Source organism: Vulpes vulpes, chromosome 5, assembly GCF_048418805.1.
Source record: "Vulpes vulpes isolate BD-2025 chromosome 5, VulVul3, whole genome shotgun sequence".
Classification (NCBI taxonomy): Eukaryota; Metazoa; Chordata; class Mammalia; order Carnivora; family Canidae; genus Vulpes; species Vulpes vulpes.
This window is the reverse complement of record NC_132784.1, coordinates 2216131-2229378: the sequence shown is the minus strand read 5'-3', so window position 1 is coordinate 2229378 and position 13248 is coordinate 2216131. Positions and strand designations below refer to the sequence as shown.

The 13248-nt window shown below is 39.2% G+C and overlaps 1 non-coding gene across 1 annotated transcript; it reads right to left on the bottom strand.

The window, feature by feature from the left end:
* Positions 1-11654: 11654 nt before the first annotated feature.
* On the bottom strand, positions 11655-11758 carry LOC112932750 (U6 spliceosomal RNA). The gene has a single exon (XR_003237547.2). It is a non-coding gene; the product is annotated as a U6 spliceosomal RNA (small nuclear RNA).
* Positions 11759-13248: the final 1490 nt, after the last annotated feature.

The following is a 13248-nucleotide window of genomic DNA, read 5'->3' as shown; positions in this document are numbered from 1 at the left end:
CATCGGTCCTTCGGATGGGAGTGCTGCAGGCTGCACCCAGGCACGTGCAGGGGAGACTCACTGTCAGACTCGCCTGGGCCTGGGCAGCATAGGCTGTCTGGTTTCTGGCGACCAGGGATACCTGCGGTGAGGGATACTCATGTTTCCAGCCTCAGAGGGGCCATCTCCTTAGAAAGCTCAGCTTTTGAACGTCCTGCATGGCAAGAATCAACACCCCGTGAAGGTGAGCTGAGAAGCTGACCCGTGCCTGCCGAAATCCAAACACACTCCTCCAGCACAGAATTCAAGGAAGGAAGGGATTCTTACTCAAAGAAGTCATTGGATTTTGAGGATAGAAATTGAAATCTGGGCCTAAGTGTAGATAATTACGTTAGCTTGTATATGTGACACAATTTGCATTTATTTATTTTTATTTATTTTTTTTACACAGATAATGCCAATTGGTTTCTTTGGCAATATTTTCATCTTATTCTTCATATTTGGGCACCATCAGAGTCCACAAAATGCTTGGGCAGCACCAGTAGAGCCATGAAAACATCAGCTAGGACTCTGACTCAGTTTCTACTCCTGCCATTTGACCTTAGACAAGCCTCTTTACCCTTCTCAGCCTCGGTTTTCCTGTTGCTAAAACAATGGGGTTGCACTAGGTCATTTTTAATGTATAGCCTAGTTATAACCTTCAAAGATGCAATGTGCCATGTGCACAAAGCAGCCACATATGTGTGGGATGTTCTCTGTTTTTGGCCATAGAATTGACATAGCAAACAAAAACAGAAACAGAAAAGTTCTCTGTTTTTAAAAGAAATTTGCTGTCAGATCCAACATTATTCACTTCTTGTTTTTCCACTCTGCCTATATCTTCAATACTATGCATCTTCTGCTTTATAACAAAAGCCCAGAGACATGAAATGGATTAGCTCTTGGGAAATTGGGGGGTGAGTCTATTTTTCTATTGGTTACAAAAGTCACATATTCTAATAGGGAAAATTTTACAAGGACAGATAAATCTGAGGAAGAAAACTAAAATTGCCTGTATCATTACTGCCCAGAGGACAGTGTTGTTAATATTTTATGAACTTCCTTTTAAACTTTTCTTAGCATATAAATTGGAATATAGAAACTTAAAATTGTAGAAAACTACACATATAACAAACGTCCACCATATAGAATCAACAAATGTCAATGCCAGTGTCGATATAGATCACATTTGTCATGTCTTTTTACCTTTTAAAGAATTACAACATAGCATATAGTTGGACTCTGCTTAACCCCCTACCCCGGGCCAGTTCCAACAACAATTGTGATTCTTTATTGTATCTTGAAAGATACTAATAACGTATCTTTCCAGTCTGTGTTTTGGGGGTTTGTGTATTATACACTAGTATCCATGAGTAATTTAGGATATTGATTTCTGTGCTTTGAAAATGTGTATAAAATATGCCAAAAATTTTATTTTTCAACTTTTTGTCATCAACATTGCATTTTTGAGAAATATTGATTTTGATATACAGAGGTCTAGTTTTTATTTAAGCATGAATAGCATTTTACTGAATGAATATTCTGTTTTATTTAACCATTCTGTGAATGGTGAACATTTGAGTTTATATGTTTAACAGGATATACAGTATATTATATAGGTTCTTACATTATACTTTTCTCAAAAAATAGTTTGTAATGAAAATTCCCTTGTATAATTGACAATTCTTAAAAAAAATCATTTTTGAATATTGATTATTACTCCATTCTATTGTGCAGCAAAGTTTATTTAACTGTTAATTGTGTGGTCTAGTATCGTTCAGGAGAATCACTGAGCCATCCAATGCCGTGGACTCACATGAATAAATCTGAGTTTAAGGAAATGTGTGGCATCTAAGGGATGCAGGCTGACTTATGATTGATTTCCAGCATTGCCTTTTACAAGCTGAGTGAACTTAGCAAATTCCTTAACTTCTGGGAGCCTCCAAATCGCCCCCTGGATCATGGGGACCATAATGGTATCCTCAGCTCCTGGGTCTGCAGGGAGTATTGCATGCATAGAAGGTGCTCAGTGCAGAGCCAGGCACGTCATCTGCCAACACTGCTCATCACAAGTAAGGTTATAATTGAGAGCGGTTGAGAATTAAGTTTGCTCTCTCAGACTAGTGTTCTCCAGGGATACTTGAGGTTACATTTACAGGTGCATTGCTTTGGGGGTTATACGTGTAGTGTATATTTTGGGTATTTTGGGTCAAAAGCTTTATTTTTCTTTAATGATTTTATTTATTTGAGAGAGAGAGAGAGAGAATGTGAGAGAGGGAGAGCATGAGCAGGGGGAGGGGCAAAGGGAGAAGCAGACTCCCCTTGGAGCAGGGAGCCTGACTTGGGGCTCCATACCAGGACCCTGGGACCATGACCTGAGCCGAAGGCAGCTGCTTAACCACTGTAGCCACCCAGGCACCCCGATCCAAAGTTTTTAAACTGCAAGGTGCATAAGTATTTCTACGGGGTCTCATTAAGATGTGGATTCTGATCAGTATATGTGGGGCACCCCAAATCCTGCTTTTATAAGTAGCTTCGTGGTGAGGTTGGCACTGCTGGTCTGATTAGCAGTAAGGACCCTGTTCCTGAGCTCTCACTGTTGCCTCCTACACTGCATACCTCTGGTAGAGGATCAGGCCTGTGTGGGCTTGTCTTTGCCCTGGTGTGGCCTCCAGATCATCACTGCCCCATCTTGTGTGCAGGTTCCCTTACTCAAAAGCACCACCCTCTGCCTCTGCTCCTTCTAACTCACGAGCCTTAGATGATGTTTACCACCTCCTGACATGCTCCTAGGAGATTTCAGGTTGTAGGTTCTGGCTCCTCCAAAAGCTGACCATGGTGCCCTAGTGTCCTGAGCCCTGGGAGGACCACCTCCTCATTGCCTGAAGCCAGCCCTCTGTTTTCCCTGACTGGCTTCAGAGCTCTCCATCTTCACAGGTGGTACATGTGCTCTTCCTCTATCGAGAGTGCTGAGCTTCTGCTGAGCTTCCAGCTGCCAGCCCCTCGGGCCCCCTGCCTTCCTGGGGCTCCTCCATGACTTGTGCCTTGCTGCCACTGCCACAGTCATCTGGATAGAATCTTCCTCCAGAGCAGGGAGGCTGCTCATCTAGTATGGGGCCGCTGGGCACAGCTCAAGAAATCAAATTTCCACTGTGCAGCATGGGTCCAGACAATCTAATGACCTCCTGTCTCAGCGAGGCTGTCACACTTCCAGATGTCCTTGCCCTTATCCTTGTCACCTCCCTCCGTTTCTTGGGACTGTATTCATCTTCCACCCCCTTTGTGTTCAGTGGATGACATAGCCTCTTTCTTCACTGTGTTAATTGAGAACACTAGGAGCTCTTCATCACCTTCTAGCCCATTCACCCACCGATTCTCCATGACCACACTCAGCCTCATTTCTGCACCTTTCTGAGAGGATGAGACTCCCTATCTCCACTCAAGGCCACATTTTCTTGTGTCTTGGTCCCAGCCAGACCCCTGATGTTTGTGAGTATATATTTAACATTTATCCACTCCACATTCCCACCTTCACCCCCGTATGAGCTCCGGAAGATCAGGAATTGATTTTTTTATTCAAGGCTTATTCTTAGTCAAGAATTTTTTACTCTTATCCTATGCTCAGGTGGCCTTCAATGAATGTTTGTTTGGTGAGTGAGTACTATTGATTTTCAAATCTATATTCCATTCTTCTTGCTGGCTTGAGTACTAGTTGGCATCCCTGGGATGTGCCACAAGCAATCCAGACTCAGACTGATCCCAAGCTGAAGCCATTGTCTTCTTTCGTAAATTGCTATAAGTCCAGTGTCCCCCATTGCCCATTGTCCAGTCTAGAAATTGAGAGTTATCATAAACTCTTTATGACTGAATGTGCTTTCTCCCCTGCAATTCCATTTCATGTCCCACAAATGTCCACCCTGTTTCTTCTCCTAGGATTCAGTGATGGGATCCAGGCAGTACTAGTCTGGCTGATGATGGTTCCTGACTCCTGGCTTGTGGAGTCAAGACAGGGCACCAGTGATTCTGTTCAGGCCACAGGGCCTTGGGAAAAGTCAGGGTCCGGTGACTACTCCACCCCTATATCCCACTTTGTATTGAGAAATAGATAAAGAGGGACACCTGGGTGGCTCAGTGATTGAGCATCTGCCTTTGGCTCGGGTCATAGTCCCGGGGTCCTGGGGTCGAGTCCCACATCGGACTCCTGCATGGAGCCTGCTTCTCTCTCTCTGCCTGTGTCTCTGTCTCTCTCTCTGTGTCTCTCATGAATAAGTAAAATACTAAAAAAAAAAATAAATAGATAAAGATGATAGGTGGATTCCACCTCCATCCTGGTATCCAGGTCTCCTCAGTGCCAGCAATAATTTGGCAAGCAAAATTTCCAAGCTTGCTCTGTAATTTATAGTGGAAATATAATCTATTCTAGATAACTTTGCAAAGTAGCAAATGATAATTCTGCCAATTAACAGAAAATAATGATCACCAAGATAATCTACAAAAGCTGTCTACAAAAGGACCTACCATGTTCAAATGATATATCAAGAGTGGAAGCCATAAATAATGTAGTCTTTAGGGCAAAGGAGTCTCCCTACTCATCCATAATACCAGATTTCTCTTGATTTATGATAGGGTTATGTCTTTTTTCCTCCCAAATATTTATTTATATATTTTAGAGAGACGGAGAGCCCACAGAGGGAAGGGCAGAGAAAGGAGAGAGAGTCTTAAGCAGACTCTGAGTGTGGGGGCCAATGCAGGGCTCTATCCCACAACTCTGAGATCATGACTTGAGCTGAAACCAAGAGTTGGATGCTTAATTGAATACACCGCCTGGGCACCTGGATAGGGTTATGTCTTGATAAACCCATTGTAAGTTGAAAATGCGTTTAACCTACTAACCTACTAACCTACCAAATATCATAGCTTAGCTTCTCCCATCTTAAATGTGTTCAGAGCATTAAATTAGTCTACAGTTGGGCTAAAGCATCTAACACAAATTCTATTTTATCATTAAGTGTTGACTATCTCATGTAATTTGTTGAATACTGTACTGAAAGTGAAAACCAGGATGGTTGTATGGGTAGAATGGTTGTCAGTGTGCAGGTTGTTTGCCCTTGTGATCCTGTGGCTGACTGGGAGCTGCAGCTTGCTGTTGAGAGGATACTGCCACATAATACTAGCCCAGGAAAAGATCAAAATTCAAAATTCAAAGCACAGTTTCTCCTGAATTTCTATTGCATTCAAAGCATCCTAAGGTAAAAAAATTATAGGTCGAACCATCATAAGTTGGGGACTCTTTGTACTTAATAGTCCAATGCTCTAAGGCAGACAAACAAATAAAGTCACTCTCTCAAAATTTAAATCCAATATGAGAAGTAGTTGGCGAGAAAATCCCAGCCTCCAGTCCTGGACCATTATCATAAGGAACTTTAGAAATATGAAAAATAATATATTTTTGACCATATTGGGAAGCTCATTTCCCAAATTTAGTGAAGATCAAATAAAGCCACTAATAGTACCATTAATCAAGTCCAGAAAATTGAGGGGGTTTGGGGAACTGGCACTCTCAGGCTTCAGAGCATTCACACATGATTTTAAGGGAAAAGGCTGTAAATAAATGATCAAGGTTGATGGTATCTCAAGGCAAAGGCATTTGCTTTTATTTATTTATTTTTTAAGATTTTATTTATTTATTCATAGATAGAGAGAGAGAGAGAGAGAGGCAGAGACACAGGCAGAGGGAGAGGGAGAGGGAGAAGCAGGCTCCATGCAGGGAGCCCAACGCGGGACTCGATCCCGGGTCTCCAGGATCACACCCCAGGCTGCAGGCGGTGCCAAACCGCTGCGCCACCGGGGCTGCCCTGCTTTTATTTTTTAAGTGTTCTCTTATTGTTGCTCCATGATCTGAGACTCTGCACCAGAGCCCTTTTTGTGCCTGATCTAGGAACACAGTGAATCAAGGAATCTTGCTCCACCTGGTGAACCATTCCTGTGTTCCCCAAGGAGTGCACTGCGTTCAGAGTCTAATGCATGGAGCTCTCTTCTGCAGCTTGGCTTCCCCGAAGTCCAAGCAGGAAATGAAGGGGATGGGAGCTGTCAAAGATTTCTGGGTCAGCTGCAAGTGCTTTGATTTGGCAAGGCCAGGAGGGCACTGCCTGAGGTCATACGCCCTTAACTCAAGCTTGAACTCAAGCCTTGGTACCAATTCCAATTGTAGGGGCACAGGGTTGCAATGAGGAGATGGCTGCCAGTGGTGGCGGGGAAGCAATCAGGATGTCAGTCGTTAAGCCTGGCCAGTGAGAGGCTTTGGGCAGTGACGTAGGCCACTCTGATTCTTCCTTCGGGCAGTTCTCTGCCTTTGCAGCCACATCTCCCTGAGCAAGGGAATAGGGATGCCTTTTACTTAGGAACTAGACCACTTTGTTCTATTGCCTACTCCCTCTCTCTGTTTCTGCTTTATCCTTATTCTGAGCCCCATAAAGCAACGCAGCCCAAAAGGACTTAAATACAGTTTGAACTCAGACTTATTTTTCAGATCTTGGTTGAATGGCACCATCTCTGGGCTACCTTCATGGCCTGCCTCAACCAGGTTAGGTGCTCTGGTGATAGGCTGGGTGGGCATCACCTACCCCTCAGTAAGATTTTGTGTGCCAACCTTGCAATTGCTTGTTGAATCCTTGGTCTTTCCTACTAAACCACAGGTCCTGTGAGGACAATGACCCACTTCTAGACACATGACCAGGGGCAGGGCCCTTGATCGCAGTCCCTCAGGCCAGGCCAGGCTACTTGGAGTTTGCTGCTTACATGGGGCCCAGGGAGCTCTTTCGGCCACATGAACATAGAGGACTTTAGGATCAACAGCTGGTTAGTGGCACTGGGAAATCAAGTTCCAGGACCCTTGGGGAGAGGTGTGACTCTTAAATACTGAAGGGAGGAAGTTCAGTTATTATCCTTGGCCTCCGGGGATGCCCTGGGTGGAAAGGGCTCATCCTGGTGGAAGAGAGTGCTGAGATGTTTGAGCTGCCCCTGGATCACAGGCTGACTAGAGCCGACTGAGCAGTGTGCTCCCCTTCGTCTCATGACCCATCACTACATCACTGCTCAAGGCTGCTCAAGATGGGGCTCCACCTCTCTTCTGGTCTATTGATTTATTTGCCTGCCTTTATGACGATACCATATCGTCTTAATATTACTGTAGTTCACAATGTCTTGAAATTAGAGAATGTTGGTCCTCTGGTTTTGACCTTTTCAAAGTTGTTTTGAATATTCTAGGTCCACTGCATCTATGACTGAATTTTGTAATCAGTTTGCCCATATGTAAAAAAAACTTCTGTTGGGATTTTGATTGGGATTATGTCAGATCAATTTGGAGAGAATTGATGTCTTGACTATATCGAGGTTTTTGATCCATGAACATGACATATGTCTCCTTTAATTTCTCTCAACAGTATTTCATAATTCCAAATCTTCTTGTCAGATGTGTCCCCAAGTATTTCATATTTTTTGATGTTGTGACATTTCTTAAAAATTCAATTTATGATTTTTTTTATTCCTAGTATATAGAAATACAATTGGGATCTTTGGTACATTCCTCACGTGACCTGCAAACTTGTTAAACTCATTTTTAAGTTCTGGTAATTAAAATTTCATTGAATTTTCTATATAGAAAATCATGTGACTAGAGATAGTTTTACTTCTTCCTATTCAACTATTCTTTCTTCTTTTGCCTTATCATACTGACTTGAACCTCCAATGCAAAGGTGGTTGAGGTGGTTAGTAGACATCCTTGTCTTGCTCTTGATTCAGAGGGAATGTGTTCAGTTGTTTATCACTGAGTATGATTTTCTTGTAGGGTTTTTTGTGGATGCTCTTTAGTAGGTAAAAGAAACTCACGCTCTGTTCGTACGTTGCTGAGAGGTTTTTTACTTTTTCATCAGGAATGGCTGTTGAATTTTTCTCAAATGCCTTTTCTTCAACTGTTTTTCTGTTTTAATTTGTTAACATGGAATTTACATTGGCTGGTTTTTGAATGCTATACCAATCTTGTAATCCTGGGATAAACCCCACTTAGTCAAGAAGTACTCTTTTTTTTTTTTAAATACATTATTGGATTTCATTTACTGAAGTTTTGCAAAGAATGTTTACATCCATATTTACAAGGGATATTGATCTATGGTTTTATTTTTTTGTAATGTCTTTTTTTGGTTTTGGTATTATAGTAATTCTGACTTCATACAATCAGTTGGGAAGTATTCCCTTCTTTTCAGTTTTCTGGAATAATTTGTGTAGAATTGCTATTATTTCTTCCTTAAATGTTTGGTAGAATTAATTAGTGAATCCATCTGGGTCTGGAGTTTTCTCTGTGGAAAAATTTTAACTACAATTCTGTTTCTTAATAGATATAGCAATAAATAGAAATTCTCTTTTTTTGTGTATGAGTTTTTGGTAGTTTTTACCTTTTAAGAAATTTTTCCATTTCACCTAAATTTTCAAATCTATTGGCATAAATATTTTAAAAATTGTATTAGTTTTCTAGGATTTCTGTAAAAAATTACCATGGCTTAAAACAACAGAAATTTATTGTCTCACGGTCCTGGAGACTAGAAGTCCAAAGTCAAAAGTTGGGAAGGTTGGTTCTGTCTAGAGGCTTTGAAGGAAAAATCTGTTCCATACCTCTTAGTTTCTGGTGATTGCTGACAATTCATGGCATTCCTTGGCTTATAGGTTCTTTACTACAATCTCTGTGTCTATCTTCACATGATGTTCTCTTGTGTGTTTCTTTATGTTAAATTTCCCTCTTCCTGTAAGGTTGCCAGATTTAGGGCCCAACCCAATATAGTATGACATTACCTTAACTTGATCACATGTAAAACACTATTTCCAGAAAGTTCATGTTGACCAGTTCCAGGTAGACATGAATTTTTTGGAAACACTATTCAACGAGCACAATGATTTTTCCCTATTATCCTTTGAATACCTGTAGGATCTGTAGAAATATCACTTCTCTCATTCATGATTTTGATAATTTGTAACTTCTCTTTCTCTCTTTTCCTGTTGTCTAGTTAGAGGTTTAACAGTAGTAATCACTCCAAGGAACTGGTTTTGGTTTCATGGACTTATTTCTGTTGTTTTACTACTTTCTGCTTTTCTATTTCTTTTATTTCCTTTCTTCTACTTCCTTTGGGTTTAATTTTCTCTTATTTTCCAGTTTCTGAAGGTAGAAACTGAGATAATTGATTTGAGACCTTTCTTCTGTTAAAATAGAGGTGTTTAGTGCTTTTATTTTCTCTAAGTACTTTTTTAGTGGCATCCTGTAAATTTCAATGTGTTGTGCTTTCATTTTCGTTCAGCTAAAAATAATATTTTTTAGAGTTAAATTCCTATGTTGTTTGTTTGTTTTTATTTATGGATATTTAACATGCAATATTATATTAGTTTCAGGAGTACAACATAATGAGTTGATAATTGTATGTACTGTGAAATGATCACCACAATAAGTCTAGCTAATATCTGTCACCTCACATAGTTCTAATATTTTTTCTTATGATGAGAACTTTTAAGATCTACTTTGTTTGGAACTTCCATATTTGCAATACCCAGTATTATTAATTGTAGTCACCATGCTATACATTATATCCTCATGGCTATTTATTTTGTAACTGGAAGTTTCTACCCTTTGCCCCCCTTCACTCACTTCACTCACTGCCCCACCTCCTATCTCTGGTAACCACCAATATATTCTTTGTATTTATGAGCTTGTTTTTGTTCATTTCTTTTCTTTTTTTTCTTTCTTTTAGATTTCACATATACGTGAGAACGTATGGCATTTGTTTTTCTCTGCCTGACTTATTTTACTTAGCATAATGCCCTCAAGGTCCATCTGTATTGTCACAAATGACAAGATCTCCTTCTTTTTTACATATCATATTTTCTTTATCCATCAATGGACACTTAGATTACTTCCTGTCTTGGTCAACTGCAAATAATGCTGCAATGGACATGGGAGTGCATATGTCTTTTCCAGTTAGTATTTTAGTTTTCTTTGGATAAATACCCAGAAGTGAGATTCCTAAATCAGAGGTAGTCCTATTTTTAATTTTTGAGGAGCCTCCATACTGTTTTTCATAATGGCTATACTAATTTACATTCCTACCAACAGTGCACAAGGATATTCTTTTTTTTTTTCTCCCACATCCTCACCAACACTTATTTCTTGACTTTTTGATAATAGTCATTCCAACAGGTGTGAGGTAATATCTCACTGTGGTTTTGATTTGAATTTCCCTGATAATTTGTGCTGTTGAGTGCCTTTTTACTACCTGTTGTATGTCTTCTTGAAAAAAAAAATGTTTATTCAGGTCTTCTGTTAATTTTTTAATTGGATTGTTTGTCATCAATTGTCATATAAAGAACTCATTGTATGAGTTCTTCATATATTTTAGAGATTAACTCCTTACAGATATATGATTTGCAAATATTTTCTCCCATTTGGTAGGTTACATTTTCATTTTGTTGATTCTTTTGTTGTGTAAAAGCTTTTTAGCTTAATGTTGTTCCATTTGTTTATATTTGCTTTTGTTGTCTTCGCTTTTGGTGTCAGATCCAAAAAATTATCACCAAGATTGATGTTAAAGAGCTTACAATCTACACTTTCTTCTAGGAGTTTTAAGTTTTAGGTTCAAATCTTTAATCCATTTTGAGTTCATTTTTGTGTATAGGATTAGTGGTTGAGTTTCATTCTTCTGTATGTAGCTATCCAGTTTTCCCAATACCATTTACTGAAGAAACTGTCTTTTCCCATGATATATTCTTCGATCCTTTGTCATAAGTTACTTGACCAAATATGTGTGGATTTATTTCTGGTTTTCTATTCTGTTCCATTGATATACGTGTCTGTTTTTATGCCTATTCTATACTGTAACTTCATAATTATAATTTTGTAATATAGATTGAAATCAGGAAGTGTGACCCCTCTAGCTTTGTTCTTCTCTCTCAGGATTGCTTTGGCTATCTTTGGGATCTTTGGTGATCCCATACAAATTTTAGGATTTTTTGGTCTATTTTTGTAAAAAAAATGCCACTGGAATTTTGATAGGAACAGTATTGAATTTGTAGATTGCTTTAGGAAGTATGGACATTTTAACAATATTAATTCTAATCCATGTGAGCATGGAATAAATTCATTTATTTGTGCCTTCTTCAATATTTTTCATTAATATAGTTTTTCATCTCTTTAGTTAAATTTATGCCTAGGTATTTTTTTTTTTAAATTTTTTATTTATTTATGATAGTCACAGAGAGAGAGAGAGAGAGGCAGAGACACAGGCGGAGGGAGAAGCAGGCTCCATGCGCCGGGAGCCTGATGTGGGATTCGATCCCGGGTCTCCAGGATCGCGCCCTGGGCCAAAGGCAGGCGCCAAACCGCTGCGCCACCCAGGGATCCCTTTTTTTTTTTTTTTTTTTTTTTTAAATTTTTTATTTATTTATGATAGTCACAGAGAGAGAGAGAGAGAGGCAGAGACACAGGCGGAGGGAGAAGCATATGCCTAGGTATTTTATTCTTATTGATGCAATGTAAATTATTTTTTATTTCTTTTTTTGGTACTTTGTTATTAGCATATAGAAATACATAAGATTTTTTTTTAATATGGAATACTTTCATGAATTTGTGTGTTATCCTTGTGCAGGAACCATACTGATCTCTGTATTTTTCCAATTTTAGAATATGTGCTGCTAGAACAAGCACCAAAACATTTTATATATTGATTTTGTATCTTGTAACTTTACTGAATTTATTAGTTATAACAATATGGTGGTTAAATTTCTAACTTAACTTTTTATTTCTTTATTTCATATATTACTTATAATGTTATTTTCCAGATATTTGGGAAATTTTAAGATATCTTTCTGTTGTTGATTTCTAATATAATGCCTTTGTGACAGAGAACAACTTCCATATTCTTTCAATCCTTTAAAATATATACAGATTTGTTTTATGGTCCAGAATATGGTTTATCCACATAAATGGTCCATGCACACTTGCAAAGATAATGTATATCCTGCCAGCCCTTTCTGGCCTGCCAGGTCTCTGTGGAGAGGTCTGCTGTTAATCTAATATTTCTCCCCATATAAGTTAGGAATCTCTTGTCTCTCCCTGCTTTAAGGATTTTCTCTTAATCTTTGGAATTTGCAAGTTTCACTATTAAATGTCAAGGTCTTGAATGGTTTTTATTGATTTTTTTTGGGGGGGGAGCCTCTCTATCTCCTCAATCTGAATGCCTGTTTCCCTCCCCAAATTAGGGAAGTTCTCAGCTATGCTTTGTTCAAATATGCTTCCTGGCCCTCTGTCTCTCTTGGTGCTCTCCGGAACCCCAATTATATGCAGATTTTTCCTTCTGAGGCTATCATTTATTTCCCTTAACCTTTCCTCAGGGTCTTTTCATTGTTTTTCCCTTTTTTCCTCAGTTTCCTTCCTTGTCATCAATTTGTTTTCTATGTTGCTCACTCTTTCTTCTACCTCATAACCCTCGTCATTAGGACCTCCAGTTTGGGTTGCATCTCATTTAATTGATTTTTAATTTCAGCCTGATTAGATCTAAATTCTGCAATCATGAAGTCTCTTGAGTCCTTTATGCTTTTTTTCCAGAGCCACCAGTAGCTTTATAATAGTGCTTCTGATTTGGCTTTCTGACATTGAATTGTAATCCAAATTCTGTAACTCTGTGGCAGAGGGTACTGTTTCTGATTCTTTTGTGGTGAGTTCTTTCTAGTCATTTTGCTCAGTGCAGAGTGGCTGTATGAGTGGGCTGCACCAAGAACATCAACCCGACCTATGTAAATTTCACCCTAGATGATTCTGCCAAGGTCAGATACCAGAAATTGACAACAAAGATCAGAATGATATAAAATAAAAGGACCACTAAAGTGAAAAATAAATTTTAAAACAAAGTAATAAAAAAATAAAGACCTGGAATCCTAAAGAAGAAGAGAAGAAAAAGGGAAAAAAAAGGAGAAGAAAAAAAGGAGGGGGAGTACAGGGAGATGGTGGTGGTGAAGAAGTTGTAGTGGAGGAGAATGTCGTCTACCAAGGGGTTCTAGAGGGTAATCCTCTTGTTTCTGAGTATATTAAGTTCTGTATATTAGAAGATGCTCAGTCCCAAATTTATGTAAACCAGAAATACTTGTAGAAGGCTCCAACATTGACCACCAAAACATAAATGAGATAAAAGAGGGGAG